This window comes from Passer domesticus, chromosome 3, assembly GCF_036417665.1.
Source record: "Passer domesticus isolate bPasDom1 chromosome 3, bPasDom1.hap1, whole genome shotgun sequence".
In the NCBI taxonomy this organism is placed as follows: Eukaryota; Metazoa; Chordata; class Aves; order Passeriformes; family Passeridae; genus Passer; species Passer domesticus.
This window is the reverse complement of record NC_087476.1, coordinates 40,362,299-40,381,005: the sequence shown is the minus strand read 5'-3', so window position 1 is coordinate 40,381,005 and position 18,707 is coordinate 40,362,299. Positions and strand designations below refer to the sequence as shown.

The following is an 18,707-nucleotide window of genomic DNA, read 5'->3' as shown; positions in this document are numbered from 1 at the left end:
TTCTGATAAATTATTTCATACCTTATTTACAAGCCTATATCTTACTGCCCCAGGGATAATGATACAGTGTTATTGGTAGGCTGAAGGGTACTGAGGAATCCAGGTAAGTGCTGCTTTGTGGCTAACTTTATGTTCTGAAAAAAAAAAAGAAAACCACAAGTAGATGATAGCAAAGTGGTCACATGGCATCATCATTGTGTAAAAGGCACTTGTGTTAATTTCTTAGATCCTCTTTATCTGAAGCTGTCTTGCTTCTGAGGAAAGGAAAAAAAAAACAAACAAACATATGAGAGAAATAGGAAACTGTATTCTTTTCAATATAAACTAAAACTGAAACAGTAGTACTCCATAGGATATAAATCCTGAGTCCACTTCTGTAACATAGAGCCATCAAACTTGCAAACTCAATCTGCTCTTGTGTCACACCTTCCTTAACCAAGTAAATAGTAATGAAGGTTTTTGTGGCATTTACCACTACCAAACACCTTACATAACTTGCAACCTCTCCAACCTCAGCTGCCTCCTAATAGAAAACTGGATCCATAAGACACCCTCCTCAACAGACTTGAGAGCCCATTGCCAGGGGTGGGTGTTTTGCACAAACAAATGTCAGACTGCATCTGGTGGGGTGACAATAGCTTCACACACATTTAGCTGCCTTTCATTACTTTTGTATCACACTCTCCAATTCTATTTACATTAGTTTTTATTTAAGATGAAATAAGGCTTCATTGATGCATCTTAACTGCGCTATTCAACACCCACCAACTCACTGACAATTGCACATCAATACATTTTAGTTAAGCATCTGTTTCCTCATTTGCTCCCTTGTCAAATTTGCAATTTATGTCTGCATAACTTTTCACTCTGTAGCTGCACTCTGCATGAAACAGGTAGAGAATGCACAGCAAAACACTATGCTTGTTCTTCAGAGCAAATATGTTCTGCAAGTTCATGCTGTGAAGATCTGAGAAGTTCTTTAGGGTTACACATAGGTGTGAAAACTGTTGTGATTCTCTGTTGAAGCTATAGCCTCAGCTAGGTAAAAATTAAATCATTTAAAAAAATTAAAAAATAATAAAATTAAGGCCTTGTATTCACATAAGAGACTTTCATAACAGCTAAAAGGATTGTTGTTTTAAAAGAGGAATAGAGAAGATAGAATTTAATAAGTTCTTTATTGTGAAGTTGAATATATAATTGTTAAAACATCTTTCCTTTGTATCCTCCCAACTCCCTTCTCTCAGCTTCCCCCTTCCCAGAAGAAATCAGGCTTTTTCCCAAGTTTATATCAAACAAAAAAATATATTTTCTTGTGGCAGCTGAAAAGCTTACTATCCAAATCCTGAATATTTTATAGAAAATAAAATTATATTTATTTTTAAGTGCATTCTACCTTCAACACAACTGCATCCTCACAACAAATCTATTGCGTTGTCCTGACATAGTTACTGCAAAGGTTTTTCCTTTGCTGTCCCAAGGGCCCAATTGATTTATCTGCCAGAAGCCCAAAGCCCCAAAATAAGATCGCTTTGAGTTTACAGAGGTCATTTTTCATTGTCTAAATAAAAATTTCTAAACAAAAATCTCTCATCCTGTTAACCGCAGGGTCCTTATCTCCCCAGAGGCTACAGAAACCTGAGAGAAGCCATTTCAATTCTTTTATGAAGAAAGATAAAAGCAAGTTTTCGATTAGAAAGCCAAGGAAAGGCTTCTTATTAAATGGTGGTAACAGTAACTAGTCGAAAAGGCAAAACCGTTCAAGGAAAGGGGGAAAGGGAAATCATTATGCATGAAGCAAACACTATACATGAGGCTGCCAAGGCAGTCTGAGGCAGTGACATTCAGGAAGGGAAGGGAAGTTCACAAGCCTTTGTAACTAGTTATAGTTCATTCCCATCTATTTAAAAAGAGCTGTTTTATCAGGCATGTTTTCCTAATTGTGTGTCCATGGCTTTACCCACCAATATTAACTGTGTGTTGGAGCAATTATGTATTCAGAGCCTCTTTCTCTTGATCTGTCATCACTCAAAGCACTTACGCAGCACTGACTGGGTTTTGAGATGGCATGTGATTCCAGCCCTGCAATAATAGATTCTGCAGTGCTAAGCTAAAAGTGGAATTATTAGAAGTTACTTCATATTCGAAGTTAGGATAAAGTGAGATAAACAGAGACATTAATGGTGATGCACTGGGAAATCATCCAGACCACTGAAAGGGAAAGATTTCTGCTGTTTGGAAAAATTCTCAGAATATATGACTGAAGTTCCTTATTAGTGTTTTCCTTCCTCCTTCCTACATAACAGAAGAAGAGAAATTAACAGCACTTAGGGCACTAGGTAATTCTTCAAGATGCCAGCTCTAAATATCTAACCTACTATTTAAAATGCCAAGTTGAAAAACCCACCTATAATTCCTTATGAGGAAAAAATCCAGGGAAAATTTTAAGAGCTCTTTATCCTTAACAAAGAAAGGCATTCAGAACTCTGAGCATTTAACATTTTCTCCTGCACTAAGCTATATTCCTAAATTTCTAGGTGAAATCACCCCATAAATGAGAGTGATAGAATCACATCCACCTCCAACAGTGCAAAAATCCACACTTGGATTAACCTGTGATTGTCACTGCTAAGACATGCTGGCCAACACTCTCTGTGGTCATGGCATACTGATAGACAGCAAGTTTTCTTAATCTCTTATATCCTAGAAACAGTTTGGAAAACTTAGGTGAATTTACCCATCTCTTTCTAGTTGTTTCCAGAACATGCTTGAACATGATGCCTTTTTTTAAGTGGTGAGAATATTCTTACCTATCCAAGATGAAGCAATGCTTCCCTGGCCTCACACATAATTCAACACCACCAAAAGGGAATTATATTTCCCTATTTCCCCACTTCCTTCCCCTGTATATCTATGATAACAGGTATTTTTCTGCCACAAGTTTATGTTTGCAACTGAATTTATGTTCTTTAATGTAGTAAAAGAAAAATTTAGTTTACCCAATTCAAATCAACAAGAAAATTTTACGTTTCTAAAGGCAACACATCTCTTCTGCTTCAGCGAGGTCAGGATTCTACCTCTAACATGTAGCTTTGTGATGTTAATAACTTCAGCAGACACAATTTAATTTATGCAGCCATCTTTTTTACCTGTATCTTACTTTTATGTATTTCTATACTTACAATAGAGATATCTATCTCTAATTTTTTTTAAAGCTATGAAAATTAGATTCCAACTGAACCACAGTTTGCCATGCTTACTTCATTACTTTTCATATTTAAATGTATCATCTTTGCCAGGAGCAGTCATACTGCTCAGAAAAGTCCTGATCTCACCCCTAGTGCAGTCACACTCTGACTGCAGCAGGAGCAGGACTTAAACGTGAGGCTTCTTAAGATGCCTCTTTCTCGTGTACTCATCTAGTTCTTGAACTAGGTGTAGCTGAGAAATGCCTGACTGTTTCAGGTAATGCAGGTGTCTTGTAGAGTTCACAAATTTGATTTTCTGTGGGTAAAATGTGCTGTTTCCCAAATGTTGCAATATTTTTTAATATTACTTTTTCAAATTCTTGTTATTATTACTTAAAAGCTCTCTGAATATCTTGTGCACCTTGTGTATGTTTGGAATCTAAACTGTGAAGGTGATTTAATGTGTCAAAATTGACAAAGAATGATGAGAGGAATTAAAGTTTTGAAATGCCTACCTTTCACTTTAGCCCTTGAGATAGTTTTCTAAGTATCAAGGAAAGAGTTAGACAAGAGAAAAGCTGATCACACAAAGATCAGAAACCGCATTTAAAAGTTTCTTTAGCCTAAATAAGGCATGGTGAGATTTGATTTTTAGAAGTCAAAGAAAGTAAACAGAAAATAAAGCCCACATTCATCATAGTAAGGACAATTAGCCATCAGAACAGCAGAAAACACTGCCAGAAATGATGCCAAGATTGGTCACCTTTCTAAAGGACAGCCTTTTCTTTGCAGTTACTTGAATGGAAGACAAGGATTAATACCAGGATGTCCTACAGCCTCTGCTAACCAGGAGGTCTGACAAGACAATCCAACAGCCCCTTCTGGGCTTAAAACCCTTCAAATCCATGAAACCTAGGAACACTTTCTGCTGGAACACATTTGCTACAAGTGCTGTGATTCACCTTCCTTGCTACTCTCTGGGGCTCCCTGCCAAACAGAAGAAAATAAGGTTTTAAGCCCAGAAGGATTTTTACAGTAATGCAGGATATTGATCCCTGTGTTGTTTTCAGCAGCAGCTTGTTTTTCTGTCCAGGTTCCTCAGAATCCCAGTGTGCCCAGCAGGTTAATGCTGAGTAACTGTAAGATGTTAGGAAAACATGACACACGCTTTACTATACAGAGTTATATTATCCACAGACAGCAAGAATGACATTGGCATAGATTCAAGCCAGTGTTTATGTTTATTAAAACCTGGTTGCATACTGAAATTCCAGTGATAGCTTACAGCTAGCAGCACCCATTCTATGCTAATTTAGGCTAGGGTTGTGTCACCCTCAAAAGCCACAAAATTCATGGAAGACAGAACTGATACTTGGGAAGCAGCACAAGCACAATAAGCCACATATCAATAAATGCAACAGGCTGCAACCTTACTGCTTAGAAAACAGAGCAAATCTCAGCCCTGTCATTTTGATAGAAAATGCTGTGCTCCGTTCTTCTTTCCTTGGGCCTGAGTAAAAATTCAAGACAGGCTAGAAGAATTGATTCTTCTCACTGCTTCAAGATACCTCTTGGTCTTTTAGGGATCAAACTGATGCCCAGAAATAACATAGCTCTTTGCATCAATGAATTTTCTATCACCTATTAGCAATGAGAGAATCAGAGTCCTTTGAGACAGTTTTTAAAATCAGTTGCAGGGATTTTTGTCTGACTTTTTCTTTCTTTTGAGTGCAGGTAAAGGTTCCATCAAAATAAAAATTTCCTGAGCATTAGGAGACAGACATTCACAGTTATTCAGAGCTGTGTAATTTAGTCCAGAGCCTCTGTAGGTGTGGCCAATTCAAAACTGGTGAAAGGTTACATTACTTCTAAACACACCATGTCTCTGATGCATCTTTGTTGCTGTCCTTGAAAAACACAATGTGAGTGATTTCCAAACTGGGCTGTTCTCACCTGATACTGTTGATCTGTGCTTTTCCCCTGGAAAGACTATGCAACTGTTGTCATACAGGTTCTCCTACAGCTGTAACCATTCAGCAGAACTCCAGAAGTTGATCCTCTAAGTGAAAACCACTGCATGCATTACAAGACCAAAGACTGTAGAGGATGGTATGTACCTGTTATTGCTTTGCTTCATGGATGAAATAGCAATGAAAAAAAAAATTGAATTTTCCATTTTGCATATTTTAGAAAAGTCTATAGTATGAATCTTTAATGTTCTATTGAGTTACAGCCTTCAAACAGTCAAAATGGAGAGTTGGGGGAGGGGGGATTTTTATTTGTTATGCAAAAGGAACAAGGCTGATACATGTTCCCTGATATGCTGGCACTGTCTTTTTAATTTCCTCAACTTTCTGAGATGTTTGACCACCACTTGCTCAAATGTCCAGGGTATACATGCACCAGGCTTAGGCTTAGAGAGGAGTTTCCTTTCTGGTGAATTCAGCAGGAATTCAGGAGGAGTCTGGAGTCTTTTTTCTGCAGAAAGGGCCACAGGGTATAGCCAGAATCACCTGGGCAATCCATTTCCACTCACAGCTCAGTCCTCAGGTTCTGCTAGAATCCTGATCTCTCCTCCTCTTGCTAGAGGAAACAACTGTTGTGTCCCATGACAAATTAACCTAAACAAAGTCCCTGGGCTCAGGGTAATGTTTTACTGGTACGACAGATGCAGCTGTGGTTTAGAGGATATCTGATGAGATAACTTGAAGGTCCTCTGAAGCTATGCAACTTGGTGGCATTTAAAAATCATAGACGTATTAACAAACATCTGCTACGCTACACATCATAACATTTATTGTAACATACCGTACAATATGCTGCACCGTGTTAGTGATAATAATAACTATGATAATTACACATACAAAAAAGGATGTGCAACTCGAAAGCATTAAGTAGAACCAAAATATAAATCTCTCTGACAGAGTTCTCATTTATAATGTAAAACCTTACATGAAAGAAAAACACAAACAGCACAAGACATCTGAATTGCAGCTCCGATTGAGATCCAAACAAACTAAAGTTAGGTGTAAGGGCAATGTGTACCCAGGGACATAAATAAATAAAAGGAAGCAAGAAAATAGCCTCTTTTTACATCCAGACAGTCCAGAGAATAATAATGTGCTAGTTTTTCAAATCCAAGTACCTATTGAAGATTGTAATGATTTCAGTCTAAAAAGCAATGCTGGAAAGCCTCTTCAGAGATTGCAAGCTCCCACTGTGCAGAAACATTGTGTCACTGCACACGGGTGTAATGGAGACAGACAAAAGAAGTAGTTCAAGGAAAGACGTGGGGAAGCACTGGATGATGTACTTTCTCAGAAAACCTAGTTACAGTTTTATCAGTGACAAAAAAAAATAAAAGGGGGGGGGAGGGGGATGGGGGTGGAGGTTGGAGGGGGACATGGTTGAGTAATTTCTTGCCCTAAACTGAAAATGCTGCCTCAAAACTGATTACACTGCAAGCACAGAAGCTTAAGGTATCCTTTTATTTTGCTAGAAGTGGTACCAACATTTGCTATGACAAAGACTGCAATATGGTTTGTGGTTTTCCACACATTCTACAGTAACCTACCCTTCCAAACTGATCTCTGCAGTCATCTCTGCTGACCTTTCCATACAAAAAAAAAAAAATTGAGAGGCTGTGTGAAGGGCTCTGTTAATTATCCTTAAACTTGTTTGCTTCCAGCTTGTTTTACTCCATGTATTTAACTTTGTTTAAAAAAATCAGCATAGTTTTTTACACAAACAAGGCACACTAATTAAGGTGAAATTACTCAGACTACTTCAGTTTATACTAAGATTTAATCCTGGATTATAATTTAAAGATGCTGAATATCATATAAAGCATCAATAGTAATTACATTTTATTTATTTCAAGGGTTGATCCTGTATAATATTTATGAGGTATAGAAAAATATTGTTCTTTTAGGAAATTAGATTTTCAGGAATACATTATCTAGGTTTCTTGTTTTTTCTTAATTCACAGAAAATCTATTTGACTTCGTGTTTTTAACTAAAAATGCTGAGAAAAAATCATGACATTTTTATTAGAAGTCAAAAGGACAAGAAGATATTTTTAAAACCTTTTTTAAACATAAAAATATTTACACCTAAAGGGAAAGAACCTATTTAATACTTTGAGTTTAAATGAATCCATTTGTATGAGAGTTGCAGAACAGCACTGACAAAAAGAGGAGTGAAAGGGGAAACTCAGGATCCCTCTTTTGTTATAGGAAGACATTCTTCATTTTGATAAATACATGTGTCAAAGATTGATATCTAGGCAATTGTCAGACACCTGAGAAAAATACACTAAGAGGCTTCTTTCCATACTGGATAAAGTTATTCCCAACTCTGAACATTTACTGCTTTGAGTACAGTCAAGGTCTTTGTGTTTCTTGATACTTTTCAGTCAATACTTTTCCTCAGTGAAGTCCTAAAGAAATGGAGATATATTTATAGAAATAGCCACTCAGAAGTACCCAAGGAAGACAGCCAGCTTATTGCCAATATCTGGATTCCTAAGCCCAGAACACACATTTTGCTCTTGGCAAGTGGCAGTGACAAGCCCTGACAGAGAGGAAACTTCTGGGGATCAATCCATCCCACAGGTAGTGGCTGGGATGGAGGATGAAGGACAACCTCTCTAAGAATCTCAGCTGCTGAAGCAGGAAAAGAAGAAGCAGTAATTCTGACTTGGAGACATTTATGGGAGATTGAAAAGAGAGGAAATTCCTTCAAAGACCAACTTTTGCAGCCCTTTTTTACAGTGGATTACTTCATTTCAAGGTTATGGCACATATTAAAGCAATGATATTAGATCCAGATTACATGCAAAATACTACTACTAAAGAGGTTAGAAATTTAAAATAGAACAAGAAAAAACAAGAAATTATACTGTGCAAACAAATGTGCAGTCATACTTTGTCAGTAATGCATATATGCAAAACTCTTCAGGTGCAGAAATCTTCCTTTTTAAAATCATGCTACAATTGAAAGCTCTCTGGTGATTCAGAGCTTTCACTTTCTCATCTGATGTTTGTGCCACACAGAAAGAGAACCCAGCCTTTCACTTTTACCCTTAAGCACCTTAGCTAAATCCCAGCTGGGTGCAGCAAAACCCATAACCATATTTATCAGTACTCATGAGATCAGATGTCTCTAACCTGTAACTCCTCCTATAATTCCTCCTGACCATAGGTTCTAATCATCACTATGAAATTTAGAACATAACTAAATAGTTTTAATCCTAATAATATTAGTAAATCTCTGATATACACCCTGGAAACCATTCCAGCAATGTGTGTTTTATATCGTTTTCTCAGGATTACAAAATAAATAAAAATATGAGGAAAGCAGAAAGTAAAAACAGAAAAAAAATAGCAGGATGTTGCTGCCACTGATGTCTATGGCAACTGGCAGAAATCCCATGCATTTTAATGGGAGTAAGATTTTCAATTTTTAGTACTTGTGCCCTACATATCTTTTGCCTTCAGCTCTTCTCGACAGCATTGACTACATGATGTTCTGAAAAATGAACCTCCAAAATGCAGTTTTGGCCTGTTGGAAAGGTTTATTCTTTTTTTTTTTTCTTTAACTTATGCTCAAATTTCAAACATGGGCATAAGGATTATATTTTTATTTTACTACATAAGGGGAGTGCACAAGTCTTGATGCTGACAGAACACTTTATGTGATATTTAGCAACAAAGAAGGAAACTCTGTCAGCCCAGAATTCACAGGAGCACCAGTTGGCTAAATTCATGGTACAGTGCAGGAAAATTACCTCAACACTGTCTACTTTTGCTGATTTTTCCTTATGCTGACACTTCTGATGCCCTGAAAGTTGCTGTGCTCACATCCTCTGCTGCTGGTGTCAAAGAACACTCTCAGTCTTCACATGCCAAGATGAGGAAAACCTATTGCAATGCCCAAAAGACTTAACTCCTGTCAAATATATTCATTTAACACAAGCACTCTGGTCTATGACTCTGAAATCTTAAAGTGATGGCATGAAGCAGGAAGGAAGGGGAAAAAAGCAGTAGCTTTTAAAAGAAAATCCTCAGTTAATGGGTAAAGCCCCTCCAGTTCATTGTAAAAGAAAAAGAAAAAAGTATTTCCCACAAAGACAGAACTAGATTTTCAGATTAGTTCTGTACACAAAAGATTGTACACAATCCTACTGAAAAATAGTAACTTAGAAATAACTGCCTTACATGAAAAACAGCCTACTTGATCATACACTTGAAGATACATACAGTCTTTCTTGTGTCCAGACTTCTTGAAGACTACTTTCATCACTTGGGTCAGTTTTCAACACTGGTGTGGGTTTAGTAGTGTTAAATGTTGTATTAAAAAAAAAATTGTTCAGCTATTTGGGTGCAGTATTATTTTTTTCTATTCTTGCCAAGACTATAGAAGCCTACTGCATAGTGAAATTGCTTCTACATGTGCTCTCAGATTCCCTAGGCTAAGCAACAGTCCCTCTCTTCTTTGTCCTCTCTATTTCATTAGGTTTACACATATGGGAATAAAACACTTTCAGAACAGGGCCAATAGCAAGCCTGTCACATCAAGCTCCTGGCTCTGAGTTTATGAGAATGTGTTCCTACACATGTAAAGATTCCCACTGGTGTTAGCATCCCCTTGTGTCCACAGAACACTTGGAAGGGACAAGAAGAATCCAACCCCCAGCTCCTCACAGGACTATCCAAAATTAACTCAGAAGATCATGCAGGCCATTTGTTTGGTTTATTCAATCCACCAGCTGGGTTGGTTTAGGGTTTCATAGCTGCAAGGTCCCTGCCTTACTTCTTTCATCATACTGCCACCCAAATTTACTTCATTTTGCAATATACACAAACAAATGAATAGAAATTTAATAACCTCAAAATTATTAAATAACCTCAAAAATTAAATAACCTCAAAAGACTCAAAGAATGTGATGAGGCTACATTAAAAAAACCTACCAACATCTGCAAGGCATATGAAATAATCTATCTGTGCAGCCCAGGAAGTGTCATATGCAGGTTTGCAAGTTCCTCTGAGCCCTCATGTTGGAAAGAAGTGGATCAGCAGGAGTCAAATGTAAATCATCAGGCCTGTGAGGAAATCCCAAAGGAACTGCACCTGTTTAACCTTAAACCAAAGAAAATGGAAGGAGGCATTTGAACAATCACTACAGTGTAGAAGACAATTATATATTTGCTTAATCCATTCTGGGAAAAAAAAAAAATATACTTAAGTTTCTGATGTGAAGCTCTGGACTAGCTTCCCTGTGCAGCAGTGAAATTTCACCCACTGAGGGTCTTCCAGAGCAGGCAGTACAGACTTGAATGATACAGGTGTACACTGATCATGCAGTGGGACCACGAAATTTGTGATTACACACACAAATGCAAAAAAACCACTTTCACCCTTATTATTTTTAATAATTTATTCTTGAGAAGAAACACAGAAAAGTTTTCAATGGTCAGAAGGGACTTCAGGAACTGTTTGTCTCTCTCACATTCTGTCCTCTTTTTCCTTCTCACCCATTTTCTTAAATTTTATTTTCATAACTTATTCCAGAAAAGGAACCATTTCTTTTCCTTTGCAAAGCACCTTAAGGTTCAGGTAAAGTAAAAGCTGGGTCTGAATGACCCTTACTTTCACATGATAACACTTAATAAATAGGATTTTTGTGAAATACCTACATTTTCAGACATTTGCCGATACAAGTACATACTAAAGATTCTGATTTTTTTTTCCACCTACTTCATTCTCAGAACTGTGAAGTAGCTGGTAGCAAAGGAAACTTTCTGAGGATTGCCATTCACACAAGGATACACTCACAGCTTTTGCGTTTGCTTGGAGACTACCAGCACTTTCTATACAGCCAGAGAAGCAATTTTATGAACAATGAAAGCATTTATACTGAAAAAAAGATTTTTGAAAACACCACACATAGTTTTTACTAATCCTAGTAATAATGACAAACTTGCAGGGACTTTTGAAACAAGAACATAAGACAATACGATGAGATGCGTAAGAGGAAAAGAAGTGAAAATTAATAAGGAGATATTCAAAATGTATTATTGGAAGCAGGTAATTTTGTGAGCTCTCCAAAACTAAAGATTTGAGATTTCATTCAATCAAAAGTGATCTGTAGAGCTGCTGTTAAATTTACTATTCTTGCTCACATCAAAAATGAAGATTTGTTTTAATAGGGGTTGAACATACACAGAGAAAAAACAGTAATTCTGAGGGGTTATGCTGCTGGCTTTAGCCCTTCCTGCATTTCACCTGGGAAACACTAACAAGTGCTGCCTTTCTTTGATATCTAACCTCTGCAAACAAAAATTTCTCATTTAATTTTAAATGTAAGATATGACCATGATCTTGTTTCAGTATGGGACTGTTTGACACTTTAAAACATTTTTTTCTTAAAGTAATCACAGGATTGTATCTCAGTAGGTTTGGTTTTCCTCAGATAGTCTTTATAATCAATACACCAAAGGGAGTCAGTACAGCAGAAGGAATGCAACATTTCCTGACATCACCTATTTATCTAGCACAAAACTGGAAAGATTTTGAAGGCAATGAAAACAATTCAGAGACCAAGGTCTGGTCACTAGTTCTGCCCTGGCTATATGTGTTGATTCCTTAATTCACCAGGAATCTCAGTCTCCTCATCCTGTTTCTGTGCAGTGTTGGATTTCAGCTGCTCTTTACTATGTTGGGGGTTTTTTTCTCTTCTTGTATTTTTTCTGAATACTGAAGCATTTTTTAAAATACTAAAAAGAGCATACAAACATGCAACTAAACCACAAAAATCAAGCATGGCACAGTAGGAGAAGAAAGCTTCTGGGGAGAGAAAGCAAAACTGTGTGACAGATGGAAAAGTCTCAATGGATGAATGGTACTACTACAAATAAGTAGCAGGCAGCCAGAGGGAATCAAATAATGATTATAGAAGAAAAATGAGGGTTAAAAAATGGGCTAAAAAAACCTTCAGCACTGGCAGAAAATTCAAGAGTAGCAATGTAAAATATTTGTATAAGGGAGGTTTAATTGTATGCTTTCCACAAACAGGGAAAGCAGTAAAGGCAAAGCAGCCAGAGAGCTGACAAGCATGCCAGTGTGGACAGTAAAAAGCTCAACGTGTCCTTGGAGAGGAAGGAACATACTCCAGGATTCGGTCTGGCATGCCCCCAAACCCGAACAGATTACTTTCTGACGATCAATACCTGCAACCACCAGAGGCCTGTTGGAGTGTTTAAAAAAAAAATAGAAAAAATCAGCTTCAAAGAGACCTGGTCCCGAGCTCACATTTTATTTTTGCCACTGGGTGCTGAGGTAAGAGCTTTGGACAAGGCTCATTTTTCATCTCTTTATAGGTCTGTGGATTGAATATGAAGTGTCGCGGCATGTTCTCAGGGCTTCGCTCCAGCGGTTTCCTGTCCCAGAGAGGAGCACTCTCAGGATGACACTCGTCCCCTTTGACCAAAGCTGGTATCAGATCTTTCACAACAGCCTGGTTAATTTCTCCTTTAACATCCATGACTCCTATCCACCTATAAAGGAAAAAAATGAAATCCTTATTGTTTTCTTAATTTAAATCCTGTTTCCTTTTGAGAGAGATTGAAAAACTGAGAAGGTTCTTCATTTTGTTTGAAATGTCACTGATCAACAGTTATATCCAAATACTGCTTAGCTATTTTAGACAAGTACAGTGGGTTCTTTTTCACATATTATAGTATACCTGAATACAAATTAAATCTCATATTTTTCCTAATAATATAATTTAATCACAAGCACATGCTGAAAAAAATGCATTTAGACATTACTATGAGTAGGAAGCAATAATTCATACATGTTTCTGGAGTCACAGAGTGTTCCATATAGTTTGATGTCTCCAATTACAATTCCATCTTTTCCTCTCTCACATTTAGCTTAATTTTCTTTTGTCTTTCCCCCATTCATTTTTCAAATACTGCAAGGCAGTGCATATTTTCCAGAAAGACTTGATGCAATTTATTTTTTTGTCCATCTACCTTCATTGCTGTAAATGACTGATCTGAATAAGGGAAAACAGAGAACAGCAAATCTAAGCAGCTTTTTAAGGAAACAGAAAAAAAAAAGGAAAAAAAAGGAAAAAAGAAAGAAAGGACTGTATTATTAATAGCAAAGTCCAGGATGATGGATGAAAAGAACAACAATATCCTTTAATCATAAAGCACTAACATTCCAGCAGTGCTGGTAAGTGACTGGAGCAGTGAAACCATTTGAGATTTAAACAGATGGATTAGGAAAGGTTCCACTGTGGGTTTCTGGACAGATTTCAAAACAGCAGCCTGGTTAACTAATGCACAAAAAGCAAGTGATTTTTCCAATCAATAAGCTTTTATGTAAGCATATTTGAGTTATAATATTTAAACACAGAAGACAAGTGGGGAATCAGGAATTCCTCATGCTGGGCTAGCAAAGCAATAAGTTTTACTTGAATCTGGAGATCTCTTTTTTTCCCAGCAAATTGCAAAGGGATTTTACAGCTAATGTTGTCACCACATGTTCATCAATATATTAACAGCTCCTGATGGTTTTGTGAAAATGATGGTGAGTTCCAAGTCCAAAATATGCTTTTTTTTTACAAATATTTTTAAAATCATCCTTTAGGGACAACTTAACCAGGTTTTCATTGAATGAAGGAAACTACACATAAAATTAATCATTGACTACCTTTCCTAGTGAGCACGCTTTCCACAAATAATTAGAGAGGGAGTAAAATCAAAACCTCAGGTCATAGGGGCTGATTCCCTTCATCATGAAAGCATTTATTCCAGGTAAGAAATGGAGAGGGAAAATAGTAATGGTTTTATAAGGATATTTTTACATGTCTTTATTTCAAAATATCTTTTAAAGGAGGTTATAATTTTAAGGAATTACTGGCAATGACTACTGTGTCTCTTTCTCTTAAGTGCCCAGTTGCAGATAGAAGTAAGATATTTCATAAAGGTTTCTAAAAGTTACCTACCATAGATCTTTATATAAAATGGTATTATTATTATTATTGTTGTTATTATTATTATTCCTAATAACTTGCAGTGTTCCAAGTATAGAAACAAGTACCACAAGGGGAAATTTGAGGTACACAGGAAAATTTCAGGCTTTTGTATGATATTTGGAGTTCTAGGCCATGGTCACTAGTACTCTGTTTATACCATAATCAAGAGACATTAAAATTTATACAGTTTACCAGTATAGGCTTCCCCTTCCCAGCTGAAATCTGGCTAAAACATATTTGATCTTAAATCTTACACTTATTCAGACAGGAATTTTGTTTATTTTTCATCATATCATATCCTTTAGGAAACACTTTGATAGGGTTTCCTAAAGACTAACCTCTTAGCATTTTGAGTTTTCTAGTACATACATTTTGGGGTATCTAGTAGGCATTCATAAGAAGTCTTTTTGAGACTCTTCATGGCTATCACCTGTAAAAGTCAGAACTAAGAGAACACTGTGGAAGTACACACTGATTATGAGCCCAATGGCTCAAACCTCCCCCCAACAAATATTTGACCAAGTAAGAAATGACTTTTCAGTTTTTCAAGACACTTCAGAATCAAATGTCTCATTTAGTTATAAATACATCCTGCATTTTGCTAGCATACAAAGTAGTCATTACATGTGTAATATTTGATACTGGCTTCTTGCCTACTACAAACCAGGTTGTAATTGCACATTTTGATGTCTCAAGGACTTTGCTCTGGCCTGAAGTATCAGACTGCTGTGGTGCTAGGACTTTGCCTCTTTCCATCCATGACTTATGGGGTTGCTGGCTTTCCTGGCTCCCCTTTAAATTGCCAGCCAGGAACTCTGCTTAGTACATGTGTAGGTCTGAATATGTGTATGTATTTGCCTCAAGGTTTACAATGCAAATGTTCTTCATAAATTGAAAAAGGATACTGGAGAGGAAAGTGCCTACAGCCCCAAAGCAATAAGTTTATTTGTCTGCACTATAAGAACAGTATCTTTCAGTCCCCAGGATATGACCCTCACAGGGTTAAATGTCATTCATTGTCAGAGTAACTAAACAGTTGACAGAAGCTTGTAGTAAACCTGTAGTATTCAGTAAAATTTTCTGAAGACAACAGAGTTCCTTCCTTCCAATTTTCTGAACGGGATCTTCACCTTTCTGAGACTAAAATTGTCTTTTTCCTTCTGAGTCTACACACCAGTTGTAAGTACAAAGTGTTTTTTCTTCTCCTCTTTACTAGTCTGAATTTCCGAACTATGGAGGAGGGTGGAAGAGGAGGAAGAGCATTATAAGAAGTCCTGTTCTTGCCTTTCCTCTGGGCCAGTTTTTCTCTAACTCAATGCCCCATCAGCACACGCTGCATGTAGTGTTTGAAGCAATGGCAGCATAAATTCTCTATGCTTTTTCTAGTTATTCAAATTCTGTGACATTTTGTGATGATCTGAGGGCATGTTTACAAGCAGTAAAAATATACTGATGTCATGAATAGACTAGAACCCAGATGCTATGAATCAACTTCATCTGCCAATTACCACTATTTTGAATACAAACAAATCTGAAAGTAAAAACATCAAATTAAGGATATTAAATATGTTAAGCAGATTTTGAAGTATTACCCTATTTTTACTTTAAAGGGAACTACAAATTCTAGAAAAGGAATAGAGTTCTAGCCTACAATTAAGACAGTAAATAGTATTATATTCTGTGTAGCTCTTAGGAGTTCGGTCCCCCACCGTTATCTGTGGGATGCTTCACACTGCCACAGTAGGGCAGTTCAACATTTCAACCTCTTACTGTAAAAATTAACCTGTTTTTTCTAATACATTTTGAACTTTGTTCACAGAAGCCCACATTGCATGAAATTCACAGGCCCCCACAGAGATAAAATAATTCTCCTTTTTGGTGCACCGCTGAGGAATGCTAAAAATAGTTGAACATACCAAGAAAAAAAAATCCTTTGGGGACTGCAGTGTCTTTGCCTCACTGGAAAGAAAACACATAAGCATATATGTGTACAATTACATCCAATTTCTGTATACTACACCAAGTAGTTAGTCTATATTCTGGAGATTCCTGAATCTCCCACCTATCTAATTATTATACTTCTGTATTCCAAATGTAAAAGAACACTGCATTAATCTCAATTGCTGAATAACTAATAGCTGCTGTTGCTTCCATTTACTGTGAAAACATCTTAAATTCTAACACATGTAAGAAGCATATAATTTTGTTTAATATATAGATATATGTGCACATATCTAAATGAAAATGCACTTACATGCACACATGTGTGTGTAAAATTGTTTGCTGTGAATAAAAAAAATCCTCGTTGCCATCTATACCTTGTTGTCTGACTTCAGATTTATTTGGGTGAAGTCTTGCATCACTGGCATAATGCTTACATGGAGAGGTTGGATTGACTTGAACCTGAGTCACCAGGAGGACAAAGGTTTTTCATTAAAACCTTGCTGATTAGCCCTAAAAATGACCCTGGTGACCTTGGAGACAGCACTAGTTTTTTCACTAGCAGCATGGAAGATATGAAACTGCTAAAGTCCTGATGAGCATATATACACAGATCTCAACACTTTGATCTGCTCTACTCTCTTCTGAGTTATTTTTTGGAATATTTTTAAGGACTATGTATCAGCAGTAAGACCAGTTATAGTAAATTAACTTGAAGCGTTCCTATGTACTACAATATACGTGAAAGGCATTGAATCACACTTTTACAAACAGCATTACAAACTTATTAGAAGTTGAATAAAAGACATGTATGTTCATTACTGGCTGTGGTGAATTTCTTTTCAGATCCTGTGTGTTTTAACAGCCCGTTATTCCTGTCTAAATGCCTCTCTGAGTGGAAACAGTTTTATTAGATGTTGTGGCAGCCTTCAGATTATATTCACACAAACAAACAAGATATTACTTGGTGTCAAAACATTTGTATGGGTACTGAACAATCATCATTAAAGCAGTCAACATTAAGCACGCAGAAATGGCTAACACTCCAAAGCATTTAGGTAGGTATAGGTTTTTCATTGTCTCAAAAATAAAAGAGGTGTTAAAACTGTTTTTCATCTATCAACAGATTTTTTTTCCTTTTTATTGAAAGTATTCTGCTTATACATAATATACCATCAAGTCATCCTTAAAAAAAAGGGATATGTAAAAGTGGAAATGTTAAAGTGTCCTTTAACCATTGCTTTCAAATATTACCCTGAATTAAGAATAAATAGAAATGAAAGCCCCTGATAGATATTACAACTATTTGTAGCACACTTTTTAACATTCACTATATATGAGAGTAATCATGTTTTTATTCATGCAAATGTTCTTGTAGGAAGCACCTGTAGTGAACATGGTGTTGTAATGAGATATGTAGGTCATATCATAGAGAATGACTGTAAAATTTAGCCACTTGATGCACTTGCAGGTGTGAAACATCTCAAAGGCTCTGTTCTGATTAAATGAATTTCAAATTCTGTGACAAGAATTAACATGCCCTGTGCAGGACTGGGTGCTGAACACGCAAAGATATTTATAAATTCCTCTTGATGCTCTTAATATTAGGGTAATCAGTTTGCTCTTTCCTTTCCATTTGTAATATTTATTTCATGTAGTACAAGAGATTGCCATTTCAAACTACCTGTGTTTGCTTGGCTTAAGAAAAAAAAACCTAAGGTTTTTTTTTTTAGTACATCTGTCCCCTTGTCACTGTCTTCACTGTGACATCAAGAGGCTCAGGACAACATAAGGCCAAGGACAGAATTTTGCTTTGCATATTCTTTGTATAGGTTCTGGTTTTCATAATAGTTGTCTTTTTTTTTTTTTTTTTTTAATTTTCACACCAAAGTCAACTTTAACTCAAAGGAGAGGTTTCAATATCATGCCTGCCTCTGTCACCAACAGACCAGTGGACAACAGAGGGACATGCTGCTCACGGCCTCTGCCTTCCATCCTCCAGGACTTACCTTCATCTGCTTGCAGACCAACCCCTTGGACCCAGAGCAAGACTCAAGCTACTGCTTTTGTCAGAAGATGCCTTCACTCTCTCTCAGTGCTCCACTTTTTTGTATCTTAATCTGACTCCTATAAAGAGTATAGAGTTACCCAAGTCTGAATGACATTCCTAATCCACCAGTAGTTAGAGCTGAACCATGGCTCAAGGCTTTCTTTATCCCATAGTCCAGAAATGAAGCTTGGTATCTCTCTCAGAAGAGCCCAGGCTTTATCTGGGCCATCAAGTCAGCCACAAAACCATGCAAGTTAATTGGAAGCATTAAACTGAGAAGGATTCTGAATCAAGCCATGACCGCTATTAGCAACTGAGTACTGGGGTAAAGGTGGATAATAATTTTTTATTATACATAATGATTGTCTTAAATTTTCACATTAGGCAAATCCTCAAGCAGTGCAGGGGGTCACCAGAAATCATGCTCTGAGGTTCAGCAGTTGCACAAATACACAGAGAGCTTATGTGAACCAGAGAAATG

General features: G+C 36.8%; 1 protein-coding gene across 39 annotated transcripts in view; it reads right to left on the bottom strand.

Moving 5' to 3' along the window:
- The window catches only part of LOC135296419 (uncharacterized), a 384,334-nt gene that overhangs the window by 178,634 nt on the left and 186,993 nt on the right, over positions 1-18,707 (bottom strand). For 31 of the 39 annotated variants that reach the window (XR_010358507.1, XR_010358506.1, XR_010358502.1 and 28 more), the window contains one exon: positions 5,693-12,745. The exons of 5 other annotated variants lie outside the window; for them this stretch is intronic. The gene's annotated coding sequence lies outside the window, so the exon portion shown is untranslated. Of the gene's footprint in view, positions 1-5,692; positions 12,746-13,044; positions 13,249-18,707 lie in introns of those variants that run through there. 3 more of the 39 variants (XM_064412752.1, XM_064412756.1, XM_064412759.1) reach the window with 1 other exon arrangement.